The 23,710-nt window shown below is 37.5% G+C and overlaps 1 protein-coding gene across 1 annotated transcript in view; it reads left to right on the top strand.

Moving 5' to 3' along the window:
- Positions 1-9,351: 9,351 nt before the first annotated feature.
- PLA2G4A (phospholipase A2 group IVA) overlaps positions 9,352-23,710 on the top strand; it is a 161,404-nt gene continuing 147,045 nt past the window's right edge. The window contains exon 1 of the mRNA XM_043923575.1: positions 9,352-9,466. The gene's annotated coding sequence lies outside the window, so the exon portion shown is untranslated. The remainder of the gene's footprint in view (positions 9,467-23,710) is intronic.

Genomic DNA, 23,710 nt, shown 5'->3' on the forward strand with positions numbered 1-23,710 from the left:
CCTAGTCTTTCCCATTTTGATAAGTCTCCTCCCTTGGGAGTTGACCATTCCTTTTTGACACAGTAATAATTCTGGTTTTCCCCTCCCCACATTACAGTCCCCATTCTTCCGTCTCTGCTGCTATCTTCCTAAATACCAGGTTAATAATGTCATTCCCTTACTAGGCCAAGAAACCAACACCCATCTCTGACAATCAACTACCAAATTCAAAGTAAAACAGTGTAACTAGCTACTTCCATCATTTAATAGTTGAGAAGTTTCTTTTTTTGAATTTGCCACATTTGTTTATTCTCTTTTTAAAAAAATTTTCTTTGTTGTTGAAGTATAGTTGATTTACAGTGTCTTGGCTAGTTTCAAAAAGTGATTCGGTTATACATGTCTATCTATTCTTTTTCATATTCCTTTCCCTTATAGATTATTGCAAAATATTGAGGATAGTTCCCTGTGCTATATAGTAGGTGCTTGTTGGTTACCTATTTATATGTGGTAGTGTGTACATGTTAATCCCAAACTCCTAAATTATCCCCCTTCTTCCACTTTGGTGATACCTAGAAGGTTTCTTTCTTTCTTTCTTTCTTTTTTTTTTTTTGATTAATTCATTTTGGGCTGTGCTGGGTCTACATTGCTTTGGTGAGGGCTTTCTCTAGTTGTGGCAAGCAGTGGGGTTGGGGGGAGGCTATTCTCCCTTGTGGTGCATGGGCCTCTTATTGAGGTGGCTTCTCTTTTGCCGAGCACAGGCTCTAGGGCGCTTGGGCTCAGTGGTCAGGGATTGAAGGCCCTCAAGCTTGGGCTTAGTTACCCCTCAGCATGTGGAATTTTCCTGGACCAAGGATCAAAACTTGGTCCCCTGTGTGCCCTGCATTGGCAGGTGGATTCCTATCCACTGTACCACCAGACAAGTCCAGGAAGTTTCTTCTTCATCACAGGAAAATGTCTAAATTCCTCCATCTGTTTTTCATGAACTTTTAAAGTCTGACCCTTAGTGTACATTTCTGAACTGCTTTCTTCACAAGCTCTTCTCCTTTCTTAGAACTACCTTTATGCTTCCTCTCAATCGTTAATTCCTCCCTTTATCTTTGCTGCTTAAATTGATCACAGCTACCCACCAAAATCCAACCCTAGTTTCATGGCCCAGTTTGGATTTCAGACTTGATTTAGTGCTTTCTTGTCTCTTCCTTACTGTCGTATTTTTTGTTCAAGACACTCGTAATTGCTTTTGGTCATATATGTCTTTCACGGTTCATGTGACAATACAGGTTTCTATGCTTGTACTTGTTGGTTCTGTCTGAAACTTTCCTCTCACATGGTTTCATGGTTTGTTGGCATATTCTCATCTTTCAAGTCAAAATGTATCCTCAGAGCAGCCTTTTCTGGACATGTTTTTATTTTTCTTTGTCATTATCATGTTTAACTTGCTCCTTGTCTCCTGCATGCACTAGGATGTAACCTCCATGAAAATATGGACATTGTTCACTCTATCCAGTGCCTAACCACACGTTAGGCACAGGGTGAGTAGGCAAGACCTCTGGGGACTATGGAGCCCTTGGTAAAGTTGGGTTATGTTTCCAGGAATTCTCAGGCCCAATCTTGGCATAGAGGCAGGGTAAACGGGTCTTATTTCCAAGGGGTGAAGTGACTTGGCTACTTTGATAGTAATTCTGTGCTTACTGAGTTTAATTTTTGCTTCCCCAAGTGTATTACAAAATTTGTAAAGGATTTCCTAGCACGGACATTTAAAAACTGTTGTGAATGAGGGACCAAATGAATGAATCATATTAATTGGGTGAACTGATGCTGTTTACTAAACACACATTAAATCCAAAGAGAATGATGTATGAGAGTTGGTGGAACATTCCAAAATAATGACGATATATAACTTAAGTCATGGGTTTATTACAAATAGCAGAATGGCTGTTAAGGAAAGTAAATAGAACTATCTAGAAAGCCAAATGAAAAGGAGAATGTTTTTCTAGAACTATTATTTATAGCAAAATAATCATACCTTCTTCTTTCTTCCTATTTTAGTGATAAAGGAAAATATTATCTGATATTTCAATGCTTTCTTTAGATTTAGCAATTTATAAGTGACAATGGACATACAACTGTTTAGGATATTAGCCTAAAATTTTATTTTTAATTCAATTACTGGACCACTGCCATTTTCAGGAAAGCAAAAGTACTTCAGTAAGGTATTAATTAGGGAATGTTTAAATTTGTTGAATCAGCACTGTTTTCTTTAATAGTCCTGTCTATATGTAGAAAACAGTTGGATCATTTTGTTAATTTGGAATGAGTTAGATTAGCAGACATTTTTTTAATAACTTCTGGATTTTTGTTATTGTGGTTATAAATGATCAAATTTTACTCTATCCAAAAAAATAAACTTGGGACTAACTGGACTTTAAGGCTAAATTATAAATGTAATGAAATTAAAATTTGTTATGTGACTATTTTTGTTATTTGGGTGAGGATCAAGAGTTGTCTTTGTTGTGTTTCCAATCAGAGAAAGACTATATATGTTCTTTACCTATATAAAGAATGAATGAAACATATCTTTCCAAAGAGAAAATGTTGGTCTTGACAATATATTTAAAAAGTCAAATAGCAAAGGTGCTTTTGAGATGCTTAGTCACTGGTTTTATAAACATAAATATAGAAATGCTATTACCATTCTCTAATGGAAACCCTCTACTGACATCATCAGAGCTCAGTTAATTGAGGAACTCTGGACATTTGCTTAGCAGTAATTCTTCCTAATCAAGATTGCCTTCAGAGCAAAAGACATGGATTCAACCTCTTGTGTGACTGCCAGTACATTTAAATTCCAAAGGCACAAGAATTTTTAAATCCCTATAAAGTGTCTGCAAGTCAGTTTCTGAGCTGCGTGACTGGGTTTGTGCCCATTCTGACAGAATGGCTGAAATTAGACATAAGCTTACTTTACCAAATTTAGCGGGATCTTGAAGAGCAGAAAATAGCTTGTACATTATTGCCCAAGTAAGTAAAATGCATTAGGACCACTTGGTTTTGTCAGAAGTTCCTGAACAGGTTCTACTGTGTATTAAGTCATACGAATCACTGAAAATATGATTCCATTTGTACAATATAAATTTTTAAGTCAGGGATTTCACTGACTTGGGATAGGCTGAAAAGATGGTCAAACAACACTTGCTCTAAGAGATGGCATGATACACTGAAATAACTGTCAGACAGATTTGGATTGAAATCCTGGTTTCACTACTGATTTTGTGTGCTTAGGGTTCTAAATAAGGACAATAATGCCTAATTTAATGAATACAGTGTTAATGATACTGCAAATGTAGTGATAAAACAAAGTATGTGGCCCAGTATTGGCTCTAGATAAGGAGCAGCAATGATATTACCACTGCTTTATTTGGTATAGTTGCTATTGTTGTTTAGTTGCTAAGTTGTGTCTGACTCTGTGACCACATGGACTGTAGCACATCAAGCTTACTTGTCCTCCCCTATTTCCCAGAGTTTGCTCAAACTCATGTCTATTGAGTCGGTAATGCTATACTATTATTTGGTATAGCTCTCTTAATGTATTCTAAAAAAAAAACATTGAGGAGGAAAAAGTTTCATAAAGTAGTAGTAATCTGCCTAATATGTTCAATTAAAAAAACAGTTATTGAGAGAAAAATATTACTTTCATTTTTTAGGTCAAAATATTGATGCAAACATATGGGTACAGTAAATGTACATTGAAAGTATAGATGATAACCCCTAGTAGGTATTTAGCTACTAAAAGAGAATTCTTATTGTTCATAAATATACTCTCCCTATATCTGTGCTTTCATCATTACTTTTAATTTTTATTTATTTTTAAAAATACTGATTTATTTTGGCTGCACCATGCAAAGTCTCGGCCCCCTGACCAGGGATTAAACCCAGACCATGGTGGTGAAGCTCAGAATTCTAACCACTAGGCCAGAGAACTAACCGGAGAACTCCCATGATATCTAATTTTTAAATTAACTGTAAATGTATTTTAATTAGGGTTCATTTCACCCTTGTCTCTGATTAGCTTCATATTTCCAGGCATTTTATTAGTGTGTGTGTGGGGGTAGGATGGGGTGGGGGGTATAGGGCTTCCCTGGTGGATCAGCAATAAAGAATCTGCCTGCCAATGCCTGCCAATGTAGGAGACACTGGTTTGATCCCTGGATCAGGAAGATCCCCTGGAGAAGGAAATGGCAACCCACTCCACTGTTCTTGCCTGGAAAGTCCTATGGGCAGAGGAGCCTGGCCAGCTACAGTCTGTGGGGTCACAAACAGTCAGACATGACTTAACAACTAAACAACAACAACAACCTAGGGGCATACAGAAAAATAAACTATTTCTTCTTTAGTGATGACGAAAACGGCAGTGACAAGTAGGGTGCTAACTGGGTGTTAGGTTTAAGACATCTTTGAACCTAGTATCATCAATAACAAATTCAACAAACATCCTTTGAAAAAAAAAAAAAAAAAAAAACATCCTTTGAGTTCCTAATATGTTATAGACTTTGTGTGGAAAAAGGGTTTGCTAAAATTAAGGTTTGTTTCTTACCATCATGGAGCATAAAATATTTTTTCTTGGACAGCCAAGTGTGATACAAATTTATCAGTGTTTAATAAGTGTTCATATTGAAATTGAAAGAATAATTCTGCTGGAAAAGGGAGTGGGTAGAGAGACTTCTCAGCCAAGGTATAATTAAGGTAAGCCTGGCAGAATAAGTAGGTTTATTTTAGTAGAATTTAAGAGAAAGTTGTGCTAGGAGATTAGTTTCTGTGGCAGTCTGAATGAAAGATTAGTCAGTTAATTAGTTGGATGCCAAAAAACCCTCACAGGTGAGAATTACTTTCATTTTCTTTGATTGCGGTGTCTTATTAACTTGATTTTGTTAATACATAAAGAGAGGAATGACTCATTAATTATATTCACAGAAAAACAGTGACAATACCAATTTATTGTTTTACTATCACTATTGTTGCATTATGGACTAGAACACCCAAGTGAAGCAGTATATGAGAGGGAAATATTATTATAAGTAAATTGGTTAACTGGTGACAATTTAGAACCTTCTCTGTTCTATCTGCAATCTATATTAGATTCCTCTATTCAGGTCTCTCTAAAAGCATCCTGTGTTGGCTAATAATTTTCATTGGATGTATGGATTTAAACTATCAAATAGTATCTTATTCCTTAAGTCCAAGGTCATGGGAGACAGATCATTTTCATGTGCTTAGAATACAGGAAAGGTGAAGTAGAAGTAGTGAAAAAGAGAATAGAAACCAACTGCACATAAAGGAAGAAAAATCAGTCATGAAAACATTAGAGTTTTCTTTTCTGCTTTTTAAGCCATGAATTATGACAAGTAGCTACTTTCTTTTAGTTAATTCGGCAAGTTCTTAGGCTGTTCTTTTTTCTTACTTATCTAGTGATTAAATTACCTTATTATCTTCAGTCTAAATTTTTCAAAATTTTCATAATTAATGGTAAAGGATCTGAAACTTAATAACTAGTAATAATGCATAAGGTGGGATTGGACTTAAAGAGGCTACTACATACAATATTGCTCAGTTTCAGATGGGCCCACCTGTATTCCTTCTAACAAATCTTCTTGATGGGCAGGCCCAGTACATAGGATGAGTAACAGTCTTCACACCTAATTCATCCTATATATCGAGACAGGCTATGAAAGCAGGGGCTGTATTACCTAAGGTGGAGATTCTTGGAACTAGTAGGCTAATGTTGGAAATATTTTTGGAGGAACTAGGACAAAGCGAGGATAGCCAGTTTGAATAGGCATCATTCATCAAGGAGTCTATGTAAACAATGAGATCATAGGTAGGGAGCCAAACTGAATAGAATGTGGGCAATGGGAGGTGATCTGACATCCATTCCAGAGAGGAAGAGACATACATGCAGTAGATTATTCACTATAAGGATGGCACTAAGTCAGCCTGATTTAGTAGGGCTGAAAAGAGGCGAACATCTGCCCATACATTAAAAAAAATTAATTTATGTATTTTAATAGGAAGCTAATTACCTTACAATATAGTAGTGGGTTTTGCCACACATTCACATGAAGCAGCCACGGTGTACACGTGTCCTCCATCCTGAACCCCGTCCCACCTCCCTCCCCATCCCATCCCTCAGGTCATCCCAGTGCACCAGCCCTGAGCGCCCTGTCTCATGCATCGAACCTGGACTAGTGAACTGTTTCACATATGGTAATATACATGCTTCAGTGCTATTCTCTCAAATCACCCCACCCTTTCCTTCTCCCACAGAGTCCAAAAGTCTGTTCTTTACATCTGTGTCTCCTTTGCTGTCTCGCATATAGGGTCATCATTACCATCTTTCTAAATTCCATATATATGCGTTAATATACACCAATATGCATATTAGTGTTTCTCTTTCTGACTTACTTCACTCTGTATAATAGGCTCCAGTTTCATCCACCTCATTAGTACTGATTCAAATGCATTCTTTTTAATGGCTGAGTAATATTCCATTGTGTATATGTACCACAGCTTTCTCATCCACTCGTCTGCCACTGGGCATTTAGGTTGCATCCATGTCCTGGCTATTGTAAACAGTGCTTCAGTGAACATTGGGATACATGTGTCTCTTTCAATTCTGGTTTCCTCAGTGTGTATGCCCAGAAGTGGGATTGCTGGGTCACATGGCAGTTCTATTTCCAGTTTTTAAAGGAATCTCCACACTGTTCTCCATAGTGGCTGTACTAGTTTGCATTCCCTCCAACAGTGTAAGAAGCGTTCCCTTTTCTCCACACCCTCTCCAGCATTTATTGTTTGTAGACTTTTTGATAGCAGCCATTCTGACCGGCGTGAGATGGTACCTCATTGTGGTTTTGATTTGCATTTCTCTGATAATGAGTGATGTTGAGCATCTTTTCATGTGTTTGTTAGTCATCTGTATGTCTTCTTTGGAGAAATGTCTGTTTAGTTCTTTGGCCCATTTTTTGATTGGGTCGTTTATTTTTCTGGAATTGAGCTGCATGAGCTGCTTGTTTATTTTTGAGATTAATTATTTGTCAGTTACTTCGTTTGCCCATACATTTTGTTTGCTTGTTTTGCCATACTGTGTAGTACGTGGAAGCTCCCCAATAAGGGATCAAAACCATGCCCTCTGCAGTGGAAGCATAGCATTTCAAACCACGGGACCACCAAGGAAGTCCTCCCCATATGTTTTAACTCTAATCATAACATATCCTGAAATTCTCTTTAAAAACATTTAATCAAAACTTTTTTGATTAAATGTTTTTAAAGATGTATGGATGTGAGAGTTGGACCATAAAGAAGGCTGAGTGCCAAAAAATTGATGCTTTCAAACTGTGGCGTTGGAGAAGATTCTTGAGAGTCCTTTGGACTGCAAGAAGATCAAACCAGTCAATCCTAAAGGAAATCAGTCCTGAATATTCACTGGAAGGACTGATGCTGACTGAAACTCCAATACTTTGGCCACCTGATCCGAAGAGCTGACTCATTAGAAAAGACCCTGATGCTGGGAAAGATTGAAGGCAGGTCGAGAAGGGGACAACAGAAGACAGGATGGTTGGATGATATCACTGACTCAGTGGACATGAGTTTGAGTAAACTCTGGGAGATGGGGAAGGACAGGGAAGCCTGGCGTGCTGGAGTCCATAGGCTGCAAGAAGTCAGACATGACTAAGTGATTGAACAACAGAATCAAAACTTTTATCTTCAACAGGTTACACACTGTTGGCTATCCCCTCCAAATACTGAGGTACAACTTTTATTATCAAACTGATCTGAGCATGGTGAAGCTGCTTTTCAAAGGAGCCTGTCTTCACAAGAGTCTTAGGATGTGTGCCCTGCGAAACATACTCTTTCTTTACCTTGGGAAAAAGGTAAAAAAAAAAAATAGTAGTGTGCTCTCTGTTCCTCCACTTAGCATACTTAATCTTTCAGAAATTCAGAATCTTCTTTGGAAAGCAAAAGATCTTGACTTTCTGAGACACCACAGACCTTTTTTTTAGGAAGGAGAGATTGATGATATAGCAGTTTGAATTTATGGGAGAAAATCAAGACTAAAAGGAGGTGGATCTTGGGCTACAGAAAGCAAATAATCCAGAAGATTTAATGACAGCATCTGCAGGAGTTATATTCTTTGAAACTGTTTTAAAAGGGTGTGCTCAATATGAAAGATAAAACCTAGAGCTTGTTATACAGAGTGAAGTAAGTCAGAAAGAGAAAAACAAAATTCATATATTAACGCATATATGGAATCTAGAGAAATGGTAGTGATGAACCTATCTGTGGGGGAAGGAATAGAGACGCAGACATAGAGAACAAGCTTATGGATACAGTGGGGAAGGACTAGGTGTGATGAACTGAGAGAATAGCGTTGAAACATATATACTACCATATGTAGTATGCCATAGACATATGCCATAGACAGCTAATGGCAAATTACTGTGTAACAGAGGGAGCTCAACATGGTATTCTGTGACAACCTCCGAGGGGGGATGCAGTAGCCGGTGGGAGGAAGTTTCAAGAGAGAGGGGACATGTGTATACTTATGGCTGATTCACACTGTTGTATGGCAGAAGCCAACACAGCACTGTAAAGCAATTATCCTCCAATTAAAAAGAAATTTTAAAAAGACCAAATTAGAAGATCCTGTGTTTGAAAAACAAGATATATTAAATGAATATGTCAGTCTTTAAAGACACTAATTGATTCTTACGGAATTTGGATAAATTTAATCTATATACCTTCTTTGTGACATCGGGTATTTGAATTTACTTTGCATATTTCTGATTCAACCTGATTTGATTCCCCCCCCCCTAAATCTCAACATGTGTATTACATTCTTTGATGTGTCTTTAATCTTAAATTTACAAACACGTGGTTATTAACTGGCCTTTGATGTTTGGGGAGGAAATATTTAAATGGATTTCATTTTTAAAGTGGTGTAAAAGTTCATCTCCAAAATCTATAGCCTATATTTTAGGTTCGTTATAAGCTTTGCCTTTGTAAAGAGGAAAAAAAAATGCTCTGGCTTATTCATCTTTTCAATTGAGTTCTTGCTTAGAAAAAAAAGGAGGAAGCAGTAGCTACTTAGGGACAAGAAGTACTTTCAAACACACAGGCACACACAGCATCCATGAAATTTAGAACTGGTTAATTTACATTTTCCTTGCGCGCGCTGGCTGACTTCGGACTCCTAGTTCTAAAAAGTAAACATTTACATTTAAGATGTTAGCTCCTCCGAGAACAGCGCTTTCCCTGCCTTCCTCTTTAATTCCACCTTAACGCATCTGCAAAGACGAGAGGAAACCAGCCCACATTTTAGCCCCTCCCACCAAGGATAAGACTTGAACTTCTCTCTGGTCCCGGGCTAAGAAAGGATCCTGACCGAAAACTAGAGGCGTAAAGGAGCCCGAAGGATCTCATTGTAACTCTGGGAACTGTAAGCAATCTATTTACTCTCCCCCCACCCCCAGCCCCACCCCCGCTCGCTCCAGGTCTCTCTCCCACTCTCGCTAACTTTTAGTTCCTACCTTGCTTGGAAGGAAGAAGGGACGGAGGGAAGACCAGGAGTCACCGCTCTCTCGAAAGTCTGCCTGTCCTCTGCCTTTTGCAATGAGACGCAGATCGGGGGCCTTAATTTCCTTCTAACAAATGCCAGTTTGCTTTCCGGGGTCTAGATGCACTGTGGAGTCCGAGATAAGGCGTTTCCTTCATTTACAGCCCGGAAAGAAAGCTAACGTTCAGAACCGCGGCGAGGTGGCTCTAGATAGAGCTCCACGTGAGGCCACCCGGTGGTGGCCAATGCCCATACTCCTGCGACCTGCCGTTTGACAGCCCTGAGGATCTTGAGCGAAGGAATTTATCGACTCATTTAAGGTTTAATTGAAACACCGTCATTTCTGTCACTTATGCAAAGCGTACCTGGGTATTTAATGTGTGGCAGTGTTATGCGAAAAGACAGACAACATTGAAAAACTAATCTTACAATGACTGGCCTTCTGATTCGTCCTTCTAAGTTGCTGAACATGCCAGGAGGGCAGAGCTTGAAACTAGATGTGGAAAAGATGTGCTCAAATAAGAAAGTTAAGTTTTGAGTGTGAACACTATTTTAGTAATTTCGTATTGAAAGCATTTGTTAAAAAAAAATTAGAAAGCCACTTGGATTTGAAATGATAGTGGTTTAACTTATTTAAGTCTCCTATATTGTACTCATTTTAGTCTTAGAAATGACCTCAAAAAGTAAAACAAGAAATGGTCTTCAGGTTGGTTGATGACATAAGCACTTACTCATCTAAGGGAGATGGAGGTACTGGAGGCAGACTATCTGGATGTATGTCAATTTCACGCTATGATATTTGCATGTATAACCTTTTGGATTCAAGGGGAATTTCTGTCTTTTTGTTTGTTTGTTTGTTTTGTTTTTATTTATTTATTTTTTTCATTTATTTTTATTAGTTGGAGGCTAATTACTTTACAATATTGTAGTGGTTTTTGTCATACATTGACATGAATCAGCCATGGATTTACATGTATTTCTGTTGCACAAATTTGAAATTGTGGCCTAAGAGATGTTTGCAGGGAAGAGTAATGAAACAAATCTTGCTCAAGAGTCTTGAAATTATATTCCAGATATCTCTAGACCTTGCTGGTCAAGTTGAATATTGGGATTAACCAACAGGTATTTGATTCTTTCATTGTGCAAAGAAAGAGTTAAATTTTCATTTAAGCAATAATTGTGAAATGCACAGAGAAGTGTTTAATCTGCATTTGCTCAAAACTGCTTTACAAACTTCCTGTAGGGGAAGCACATTTCATGGGACAAGAAACTAAGAAATCTATTTAATAATTTTCCTTTTCTCAATTAAACATGAATGAAAAATATCTCAAAAGTGACTTGCAATGTTAATTTTTTTTTTTTTTTTTTACATTCTACATTTATCAGCTTCTTGCTAACAGTACCTGATAAAGCTTATCCCACAGAGGTAATTTGCCTGTGTTTTTAACCCATCAGCATCATTCCTAGTGTTTGCTTAGAAAGCAAAGTCATAAAGACCAAATCATTTGCTTATTAAAAAAATATGTTCCAGGAATAAAAAAGAGGAAGACAGAATTAGCTGTGGTTCCATTTCCTCTCTTATGCCTTTTATTTACCATTAGTTTTTTCCTTCCTCTTGCTTGCAGAGTTAAGCTTTAGTCATTCTCATCCTTCTTTTTTATTTTCCCAGACGCTTTAACAAATCTTATGAAAGCTATAGACCCCTTCCCCGAATAATGACATATGCTCCTGTAAAATGCACAAATTTTTAAACATCTTTAGGAATTTCAGATTCTCCAAATGATTCATGTCATGTGAAAACATAGTATTTCTTAGAATTTTGGAGTTTTCTGACAGTATAAAATAATTAGCAAATTATTTCACATGTAAGAGAACTGCCTTATAGTAAATATTGCATTTATTCATTTAGTGTTTCAGAACTCTAAATAATTAGTGTAATGGAAAAACTACTTGCCTGGAAATCAAATGACCTACATTCTAGACTCCACTCCAATAGTAATTAGCTGTACAATCTTAAGCTTGCCATTTTTTTGTAACATCTGATATTTCTTATCGCCAAATGCAACCAGTAAAACATAATAGGGAAGTAAGATACATGTTATTTTCTTAGTAGATTGTAGGAAGTCTATATTTGCAACTTTTGCTCCAGAATTCTTAATGACATTTCCCAGCATAATTATGTTTTATCATATTCTTATTTATTGCAAAGATAATTCATGCTTATTGTTTAAATCTTGTCAAATATAGAAATTACAAAGAAGAAAAGGAAAACTGTACATATAGTCCCCTAAGGGGTAACTACTTTTAAAATATCATTTATTCAATCAGAAATATTTATTGAGTAACTAGCATGCATCAACATAGAGACAAGGAATTCAAGTATATACATCTCTTTATATTTCTAGACATTTTTCTATAATACATTCATTCATATGTATATACAAGGTTGTGATCACACTTGTTAAAAGATAAACTGAGGCATATTAAAAATTTTTTAGTTTATTTGAAGAAAAAGTGATCGGCATGGAGCAGTGTCCAACCAGAAGTGGTTGGGGGTGCTTCACTGACTCTATGTGAGGGAGAGATTTTATAGAGGAAAAGCAGAAGCAGAGTAAGGAATTTATTGATTGGCTACAGCTTAAAGCTTAGTAGGCTGTTTCTGAATGATTGTCCTTAGTTTTTGATTTTGTAACATTGAGGCATTTGCTGGCTTAGATTTTGGTTTGCTGATGCAGGTTGTATTAGGGTCACCTTAGTCTAGTGACATCCGTGTTTAATTAGTTTAACGCGCTGTTCATGCTGTTTCGTAACATGCTTCTCCTCAATCATGAAATTTTCTCTCCAGACATTTTTATAGTCTTTAGTTTTCCTTTAATACTCATTCATGTAATAAACAAATATTACTGAGCCCTCCTATGTGTCAGGCACTATGCAAGTGATGGCAATCTAGCCATGAGCCAGAGAGTATGGATCTAAGATCTAATTTTTTGTTGATGGAAATTCTGTGTTGGCTGATTATAAATTGCTAGATCTTTATATGGATTAAATTTTTCTGCTGTTCTTAATAGTGTTTCACTTAGGACCTCTGAGTATGAATGTTTGTTTATTTCATTTGGATAGATTTTTAAAAATTTATTTGTTTATTTATTTAGTTTTGGTTGTGCTGGGTCTTCATTGCTATGTGCCAGCTTTCTCTAGTTGCAGCGAGCAGGGGCTACTCTTCGTTGCAGTGGTTGGGCTTCTCATTGGTGGGGCCTCTCTCGTCTTGGAGCACAGGCTCCGGAGCATGAAGGCTCAGTAGTTGCAGCACTAGGGCTTCAGCAGTCATGGCGCACCGGCTTAGTTGCTCTGTGGCGTGTGGAATCTTCTGGACAGGGATCGAACCAGTCTCGCCTGCGTTGGTAGCTGGATTCTTATCTCCTGTGCCACCAGGGAAGTCCTGGATAGATTCTTGAAATGTATTTTTCAAGTTCTATTAAAAGTTCTCCTAAGGACAGGTGAGATCGTTAAGTCAAAAGCTTTATCAAAATGTCCTTTTGTCAACTAAAAGATTAATAATAATATTTATTGAGTAGAGGGTTTAAAAAATATTCAGTAAAATATTGGGGAGTGCTAGTTATTATTTTTGTCATCTTTCTGTTGATAAATATTGTATCCGTTTATAAATAGAATAAGAGTATAATTTCCCTAAGCCAACATGATGTTAATATTCAAACAGAACAAATAACAGAAAATCAAAAAACTGAAACAATTGTTATATGAAAATGGTTTCTTGTTTAAATTTGCATTTCTTTCAGAAATAAGATTGAACGGTTTTCATGGCAGCCTCTTCTGTGTCTGTGTTTATGAATTGCCTCTTTTAATATGATTTTTAAATCTTTTTTTTCAGTTTTAATTTCTAATATGGTAAATATCAATGGATATCACTTATATAATCAAAGGCCCTTTCAGGTCCTCAATAATTCTGAAGAGTGTTAGGGGTCTTAACATTAAAGGTCAAATTTTGAAATGGAAATAGAAATTCTGTAAACATTGCTTTTTTCGAGTTTAGAGGATTGTTCATATTGTTTCCTGATAACTTTTCTTAAAACGTGGGTGAGATGCATAGAAAAATGAAAGCAAGTTATTTTTATTCTCATAGACTGTCATTTTCTACAAAATCAGGGAAGTAGAAGAGGTTTCCGAGAAGTGGGCCAAAACTTTTGTAGAATCTCCCACAGCTTTAGGAACGTCCAGACTTGCTTAATGCAGAGAAGATGGAGACAGGACTAAGGGTTATAGATGATTCTTTCTAAAGGCTCTGTAAGAAAAACGGTGTCCATGTTTGTCAAGAACCAATTTAGAAACAATGAATTTAAGCTTTAGCCATTCATCTTCTACTCCTTGGCCGCTAGGGCAGTGACAGTTGGGAGAACCAAAGAGTTGGTTCTGGAGTTCTTTCCAAAGAAAACAGTGCAACAGAGCTGATTTTGTTGCTGTCTTTTGATCCCACCACACACCTGAGAAAAAGAGATGTGCCCAAATTTTGCTACCCTTGCCAGTGTGTGATTCTCACTTATTTTTGGATTCTCTTTGATTCCTGGTCCACCCTTAGAACATTCTTTGAAAATATAATTTATTTCTCCATCATACAAACATAAAATAAGCTTAAATAACTTGGTGCTCTCCATAAGCTGATTTATGAAGCTGCACCACCAGTTTGATTGCTTATTGAATGAGTTGCAATAGCTTTAGTGAAGCTCAGTAATCGTCTGTAAGTGATCCCTGTCAGAGTTTAGTAACCACTGAGTCAAAGATGAAGGGCTGAGACCACGTTGCACTCATTTCCCTTCCTTTCCCCTTTCGCAGGGAGGCGAGTGCACTTGTAAATCAACTGCTCCCTTTTCCTTAATCTTCCTCATTTGCTTGACTTCTGAAGTCTGCAGGGAAGTTTATGCATTTTAGGTAATAGTCTGTTTTGAGTTAGAAAACAAATATCCATAATATGTGTGAGTTCAGTCTTCCATAATATGAAAACCTCATTTTTATAACACCGAGCTTTGTTTTTCATTTCATTTAATTTACAAACTATTTTCTGATTACCTAGTTTGAAACAAAATATCAGAGGGACAATAATACCTTTTGTTTGCATAGCATTTTGTGGCTTATAAAGAGATTGCTTAAAAACTTTGTTTACATAATAACCACATAAATTAGCAGAGCAGATATTCACATTTTACAAATGTGAAAGAGGTATTTACAGGTAAATACCATAAGTCTCTTATATATAAACCTTCAAGTTGTGAACTTGCAAAGATGCGAACATATGTCACAGCCCCTGTATGTCAGCTGTTATACCATACTACCGTACATTTCAAAGTACTATACAGTAAGATTTAAAATGTTTTCTTTATTTTGTGTTGTTTTTTTATGTATATATTATTTGTGTGACAAATATTATTCATATAAACCCATTACAATACAGTATTATATAGTCACTTGTGTTAATTGGGTACCTAGGCTAACTTTGTTGGACTTATGCATATGCTCTTGGAATAGAACTAGTTCATATGTTGGGGACTTGCTCTAGCTTTCTTAGTATCCAAGTCTTATGATTTTCATTTTGATGTATTTTGTATGCTTCAATTGACTAATTGATTTGTTTATATTTCCAGTTTTGATGCATGTTATTTAAGGCTGTCAACCTCTTCCTGTTTGTGTTAACATCAGAAAAATTATAGGGGGAGAACTAGAAAGTACACATCCCAACAGTTCCCCTATTAACTACTCTGTTGTTATAATGGGATTACTGATTGACATAATAGAGGAAGTTGCATAAACATTTAAGAATGATTGAAGAAATAGTATATGATTTATTTATTTGTTGAATTAGCTCCTTTTTAATTAAAAATTTTTTTTTCCTTTTTTTCCCCTCATTTAATTAATTTATTTATTTTTGCCTGAGCTACCGCAGGGCATGTGGAATCTTGTTTTTCTGACTAGGGATTGAATTTGCACCCTTTGCATTGGAAGCGCAGAGTCTTAACCACTGGACTGCCAGGGAAGTCTCAAGAAGTATTATATAATTTGGAATTTCTTACTTTGTAACTATTTAGCATTGTATAGAGATATATGCTACTTTAAGAAAATAGGGTATATGCAGTTTAATCCAAAAATACAAAATAGACATATTATGAGTTGTGCAAAAAACACTAATTCTACTAAAGGTTTTACTTTTATTTGGTAATAGAGCATTCTTTTAGAATATTCTGAGTACAACCTGCAGAACCTATAGTTCTTTTGGCCTTATTAACATTGGTGGTTAGCTTAAAGCATTTGTATCAAAATAGTTACTCTGACTTTGGATTTATCATTTGTATGAAAAACTCATCATTATTTTACCTTTCCAAACAACTCAGTAGCTTACCTAAACTAGATTTTTTTTTTTTTCTGGAGTAAAAATCAACTTTAGGTATAGAGTGGCTTATTATTACACATATATATATAAAACTTCATCGTAAATAATACACAGCAGATCATGTTTGACTGCTAGATGAAACTGCACTTGACGTGTTAGGTCAGCAGGTAGCTCCTGAATTTTGGTCAGTAAACTGACACGCTTCCTATTTGCCCCATACTTTTATGTCCACAGCTTCAACAAAATAAGTAAGTTGATTGCCATACCTCAGCAGTAAATTGAGACGTTAGACCCTTTATGTATTCTTGCGAGATTCTTGCACTTGTAATTGTAGAAGAGACAGTGTCTGCCTGGGATTGTTTAAGGGGAGATACATGGTATCTGTAAGTTTTCTTCAGCCTCTTCTTGGCATGCTGTATCTTAATTCCCCAATCAGGAATCAAACTGATTCCTCCAGCAGCGGAAGCGTTGGAGTCTTAACCACTGGAATGCCAGAATGTCCCGAGGTGCTCATTTTTTATTTCTTGAAACAAAAAGGTAGCCCATTTTGTGGTCTTTTTATATGTAGTTGATGCAATATTATGTGAGTATTATGATGCAATATTATGTGAGAGTGAATGTGTGTATACGTGCTCAGTCGTGTCCCACTCTTTCCAACCCCATGGACTGTAGCCTGCTAAGCTCCTCTGTCCATGGAATTTTCCAGGCAAGAATCCTGGAGGGAGTTGCCATTTCCTCCTCCAGGGGATCTTCCCCACCCAGGGATCTAACTCATGTCTCTTGTGTCTCCTGCATTAGCCTGCAGATTCTTTACCACTAGCACCACCTGTCCAGTAAGGAAAGTAACTTAGACCAATTAAGTAAGAATTTCTAGAACAGCATCCTGGGGGAAAGAATCTAGAGATGTGTATGGTTATGAGGATATACTAGATTCCTGCGTTTTTAATTAAGATATCTTAGTATCCATCAATCCCTGTTATTATCTACCACTTACAGGTATCAACTTTCTTTTCATGCAACTGTCATGAAGAAGTGGCAGATGAGTTTAAAACTGGTTGAGGTTATATGAACTTAGATCTCAAAGAGACAATTTTAGGGAATTTCTGTAGTTCATGGAACAGTTTTCAAAATCATTGCTTTCAGTGTGAATGGGAATTCATGTTCAAATATAACTTCAGAATATCATTATATCATTGATAAGTGTGCTCTTAACATATTTTAGGATGATTTCTCACAGCGAAAATTCTAATTTAAAAAGATTTCTTAATTAAAAATTTAGTTGCAAAATATTAAGATGTGTGGTACTTATTTTTTGAGGCAATGACAACCAAGGGTTTATATTTAAAATGTATAAAAGTTCACAGTGTTTATATGAGATTTTTTTTCTTATTTTTATCACTAATGACCCCTCTGTTGTCAGTGAAAAGCAATAAAAGAACCAATTTTGTGAGACTCATTCAGTGTTTGCAGAAAATTTTACTGTCTGCTTAAAAATTTTACTGTCTGCTTAAATTATGTGTTAAATTGATAAATTGGCTTGGTTGATTAATACCTTATGAGCTGTTGTCACAATGAAAAGAGCACTCCTGTAGAAATTATAATTTTCTGTGAAGAAAAGAATTTCTAGATACTGTTCATGGGTATGATTTGATCCCTGGGTTGGGACAATCCCCTGGAGGAGGGCATGGCAACCCACTCCAGTATTCTTCTCTGGAGAATTCCAGGGAAGAGCTGGAGCCTGGTGGGCTACAGCCCATGTGGTGGCAAAGAGTCGGACAGGATTGAAGTGACTTAGCACACACACACACATTCATTAGTATGTGTAACATACCTAAGAAAAGAGTAGGAAATATGTACCTTTTTTTAATTCTTAGAAGAAGAAGAGGTATTACAGAAAGCATCTTAGATAGTCTGTACTCTCTTTTTCACTTAAGAATTTTACCTGCTGGTCAAGGGGAAAAAAAGGCAGATGCTAGTATTATCCAGGAATGTTTGATCTCTGGGCTATGCACATTTTTTCCTTAACGAATTCAGTATGTTTCAATTAGTACTAACTACATGCTAGGTACTGTGCTACGTTTATGACATACCTGAATAAAGAGTTAATTCCTTCTTGGAGGAGAGAGATAATAATTAGGCAAATGATAAATAATAAGAGGAGCAAATGGACTTTATTAATACAGGCTAACCTGGGGAGGTGAAGGAAAGGTTTCCTGGGGAGGTAAATTTAAACTGGGATGTGAGGGTTGAGAAGCCAGGCATGAAAGGGGAAGAGATTGAGGGTGGTGGAGCTCAGATGGGAGCTTCAGACAGAGAACAGCATTTGCAAATAAGCCTGCAAAGGAACAACCAAGAAATCCAATGGAAAACCAGTAGTTAGGATGATGCCATGGAACCAAGGAAGCAAAGTGGTTCCAGAGAAACAGGATGGGAAAGTTGACAACCACATTTGAAAACTTGGAAGTCATTCAGTTCAGTTCAGTTCAGTTGCTCAGTCATGTCCGACTCTTTGCGACCCCATGAATCGCAGCACGCCAGGCCTCCCTGTCCATCACAAACTCCCAGAGTCTACCCAAACCCATGTCTATCGAGTTGGTGATGCCATCCGGCCATCTCATCCTCTGTTGTCCCCTTCTCCTCCTGCCCCCAATTCCTCCTAGCATCAGGGCCTTTTCCAATGAGTCAGCTCTTCGCATCAGGTGGCCAAAGTATTGGACTTCCAGCTTCAACATCAGTTTTTCCAATGAAAATCCAGGACTGATCTCCTTTAGGATGGACTGGTTGGATCTCCTTGCAGTCCAAGGGACTCTCAAGAGTCTTCTCCAATACCACAGTTCAAAAGCATCAATTTTTTTGGTGCTCAGCTTTCTTCACAGTCCAACTTTCACATCCATACATGACCACTGGGAAAAACCATAGCCTTGACTAGATGGACCTTTGTTGGCAAAGTAATGTCTCTGCTTTTTAACTTGCTATCTAGGTTGGTCATAACTTTCCTTCCAAGGAGTAAGCGCCTTTCAATTTTATGGAAGTCATTAGTGGTCTTAATAAGAGCAGTTCCAGTGAAGTGGTGGGGATTCAATGAGATGGCAGAGGGGATGGGAGGTAAGGACTCTGAGGACATGGATAGATACACCGTGAGCAAATGGCCCTTTCAAGAAATCTGTCCATGAAACACAACATAAAAATGGAGACATACTCTTGGCAGAAACTTGAGAAGTTATGTTGGGGCATCTTTGGTACTGACGTGGTCGTAGAGTGTAGAAGTGGGAGTTTGTCTTTTGAGAGACACCAGACATGTTCACTGGTGGAAGAAGGGGGTGGAAAAACATCCAGGGAGAAGGCAATCTTCGATACTGGAAAACAGGTCGGAAGGGATTTTTTTTTCAGCTTTATTTGGTAATTTATTGATATTTTAATAGTAACCATAATTGTTAAAGCAAGTGGTGTATTCCAACTATTTTTTTTTAAGTGGAAACATGAAGGGAAAAGGAATGTGAAGTCAGGGGGAGACTAACAAAGTTTGCCAATCAGATGATCTAGTAGAAAGTAAAGTTTGATAACTTAGAAAAGAAAGGCATGGCCATTAGAGGGAAGTACCTGAGGAAAACAGAGGGATTTTGTGTTTAGAAGCCACCTATGGGTCACAACAGGAGGAGGAACTCTGCCTCCTTCATGACAGGGGGAAGGAGAACCCGAGTGCCTGGCAGAGGAGTTTGCAGAGTCACTGGTGGGAAGATGGGGAACTTCCCCCTGCCGCCTTCTGCTTCTTCAGTGAAGGGAAATGAGGTCACAGCCAAGAGTGAGGATGGAGTCAGGTGAGAGACTGGAAGGGGAGAAGAAAGTCTTTCTAGTGTTGGCATACAAGGGCCCCAGAACAATTTAGAAAGATGCTGTGTAGTCGTGAGAACATCTCTGAGATTCGAGAAAGTGAACCTAAGATTAAAAACCAGTTTGCCAGGTTAGGTGGTTTTTCTCCAGCTATGTTTAAATGCTAGGAGCAAGCCTAGAGAAGCGAGAATGGCCTTAAGTTTTTCTGGAGAGGTTTGTTTTGTTTTGTTTCAGCGGGAGTGAAAGAAATCTAGAAAGAGTGAAATCTTTAAAGAGTGAAAGAAAATCTAGAAATCCTTAAAATAAACCACCAAATACACAAAGCAAATAAAACAAAACACCTTAGACAAAAATACATAGAAATTCATGAGCTTGTAGAATACACATCCTTTTTTCTAGGGTAATTATTAACTAGTAGGGAGTAGTCACAAATTAGCTTGATTTCCAGCATCTGATTGGCAAGGATTGAGTCTTTGTTCTTTTAAACTCTTGGATTCTGGGCCTAGCCAACTGGTAGGCCTGGTTCTCTACTTCAGAGACTTTACCTATTTCTATACTTCAGTGCCTTTACCTATTTCCAGGAGCCATCCTGCTGGGCTCTTTTTCCTTCCTAGTTGATAGATTGTTGAGTTCTAAATGTTTAACCGTTGCCTTGCCTACCTTTCTTGGATGTCTCGCTGGGTTCTTGTGTATGGTTTATATCTTACTCCTCAACTCCTGCAAGCTCCTAAGGCCACCTCAGTGCTCCCTTGAAGACAGTGGTTATAGACTTGGAACCATTACAACTGTGCAATGTAAAGAGAGCTGAAACATTTAGTAATTGTAATCCACCATTGAAAAGAACGGTCTTTTCATGTACACACTGCTATATTTAGAATGGATAACCAACAAGGGTCTACTGGACAGCACAGGGAACTCTGCTCAATGTTACAGAGGCAGCCTGGATGGAATGGGAGTTGGAGGGAGAATGGATACATGTATACATATGGCTGAGTCCCTCCGCTGTTCACCGTGAACTATCACAACGTTGTTATCAGCTACACCCCAATATGAAATACAAAGTTTTATAAAGATTTTAAAAAAAAGAAATACTGACTCTTGTATTTCCTCAACGTTTAATGAATTTTTGATTCAATAGCCATTTTTCATAAATACTTTTATTGAAGTGCTCTAGTTTTTTACTGCTGATGGCCAGGTGCTTCCATGAATGGAAGCAGTGAATCTCTGTGTGTCAGGCTGGGCAGGGAGATGTGGAGAGGAAGCTCGTTGTGATCAGATGAACTTGAGTTTGCTTCTGGCTCGGATGTTTCTCAGATACACTGCCTGGCACTCAGGAGATGCCTCTTTGTCCTCCTTCCCTCCTTATTTCAATGACACATGTCTAACATGTGTTGGAAAGTCATCCTGGACTTTATTCCTGGTGCTGCCCATATTTCCTTAGGCTGTGGTATAGTTATCAAACTTCTTCCTGTCCAAAATGAAGGGAGGAGAGTAACTTTGCTTTTGGTAATTTTGCATTTTCACAAACCCACTGAGGCTTTATATCTCATGAGCAGAAGCTCAACCGAAACATTCTTATCAGTTTTATTAATGTTCCTGTCTCTGTTCTCTGCTGTTGATCAAAGGTTGAGGAAATGTAAACTTCTTAATTTGAAGCAAATGAGTATTTCTAGCTCATTTCAACCTATGCTTATTATGAGTGTGTGTGTTAGCTGCGCAGTCATGTCTGACTCTTTGCAACCCCATGGACAGCAGGCCCCCAGCCTTCTCTGTCCATGGGCTTTTTCAGGCAAGAATACTGGAGGGGGTTGCCATTTCCTTTTCCATGCGCTTATTATATGTAACCCCCAAATATTCAGGTTGGGTTTACATGTTTATTACAGTGCTAGCAGATGTAGTACAAAAGCAATTTTGTTTTCTATTTTCTACCCCTTTTGGTTGTGTACGTTCTTCTGTCTTCAAAAATTTTACATTGAACTTTAGAATTGCATGGGTATACTCCACAGAGGTAGCGAGAGAAAATGCAAGCCTTCAAAGCATGCATAAATACCATTTAAGAGGCCTACTACACTGCATAGATTCCATGTATTTCAATGTAATTGGTTTCCTTTGTAACCTAGTGTTTTTATTTTAAGAATTTTTCAGTGTCAGACTATATCATGGGGTCTGTAGGCTTCACCAGACTGCCAAAGAGATCCAAGACACAAAACATATTAAGGGCTCCTGAGAATTCCTCCTCAGATGCACACTTCCTATGAACAGAGTTCTTAATCTTGCAAAAGACTAAATTTCTGAATTATTTCAAAAGTGAATTGTCATTTACAGTGTCTTAAAGCCCCTTCTAAAACTTCTTACAACCTGAAAACAGAATGATGAACTTGAATTCATATTAAGTGTTACACAATCCAGGATTTGTAGAACGCTCATGTCATGGTTCGTGGTTTAGCTTCCCAGTAACCCATGAGATGGGTGGGTATACCGTGCCTCTGATCTTCCACAACTCCTTCTATTTTTTCTTTCATTTTTTTTCCACTTCGAGATCATAGTCAGCATCCCAGTTTTAATTATGAGATCAACCTCAGTGGCTGCTTTAAATAGTTACAGTGTGAGTTGAAAAGTAAAACTTCTCCAGAATGTTATAACTCATCCAGTAATAAAATGGCTTTCATGAAACACTGAAGCCAGCATGACGGTTTTCCTGGGGGTTTTCCCTGGACTGTTTTCTTTAGAAAAAGATATGGCTTTCCCTGCTGTGGCAATCTTGAGTACGTCATAAAAAAAGGCAGCAATTAAGGAGGGAGTGGAGCCCTCAACAAAACACAGATACACTCTAGGGGGACATATTTACAAACCGTCTGGTCTGGAGGGAGAAAATTGTAGAAATAAATGCACTTTTCAAAACCCATTCCTTTTCCTGGCATTTTGTGCCACTTTGTTAGGTATAGTTAAGAAGTGTTAATACTGATTCCTCTCCATGATCAGTTTCTTTTAAGTAAAAGGTGGAACATTTTCTGAAAATGAGCATAATATAGTTTGTTCAATGTCAGTGAGACATTATTCCATAGTGGTCTGTGTGGGGAAGAAAATTTTTAGAAACTTTTTTTTTCATATTTTATTTTTGGAGTACAGTTGCTTTACAATATGATATTAGTTTCTGTTGTACATCCAAGTGAACCAGCTATATGTATACAGGTATTTCTTCCCTCTTAAGCTTCCTTCCCCACCTCCACCTCCCCTCATCCCACGACTTAAGATCATTACAGAGCACCAAGTTGAACTCTCTTGTTCAGCAGGTTCCCATTAGCTGTCTATTTTGCCCATGGTAGTGTATATATGTTGGTGCTACTCTCAGGTCATCCCATCCTCCCCTTCCTTTTCTGTGTCCACACATCCTTTGTCTACATCTGAGTCTCTATTCCTGACCTGAAAATAGATTGATCTGTACAATTTTTCTAGATTCCGTATATGTATATATATGATGTTTTTATCTTTCTGACTTACTTCACTCTGTATGATAGACTCTAGGTCCATTGTGAGAAGAGGAATTTTTAAAAAACCATCCATGTAGGGTTTGAAGTCAGCATCTAATAACTATGATTCAAATCTAAAAAAGTATAAAAGATGAAAATGGCTCTTTTCAAGCTTTATTTAACCAATCACAGAGAGAAACTCAGTTATTCCTCTCCTTCAGATTCATATCTTAAGCCTGCTTCACACCACCAAAAAATAGCTTAGCAACTTAAAATAGTGGTCAAACTAAGTTGTATATAAATGCTCTTTTAATTTTGGCTCTACTACCTTTTTAGCCTGAGTGTTTCGGGGGTGTGGGGGGTGGAGGGAGAGGAGGGAAAGGGATGCTGAAAGGGTGTAAAGGGCCCCAGCTTGAGAGTGCAAGATGA

The sequence above is a fragment of the Cervus elaphus genome, chromosome 14 (assembly GCF_910594005.1).
Source record: "Cervus elaphus chromosome 14, mCerEla1.1, whole genome shotgun sequence".
NCBI classification, from domain to species: Eukaryota; Metazoa; Chordata; class Mammalia; order Artiodactyla; family Cervidae; genus Cervus; species Cervus elaphus.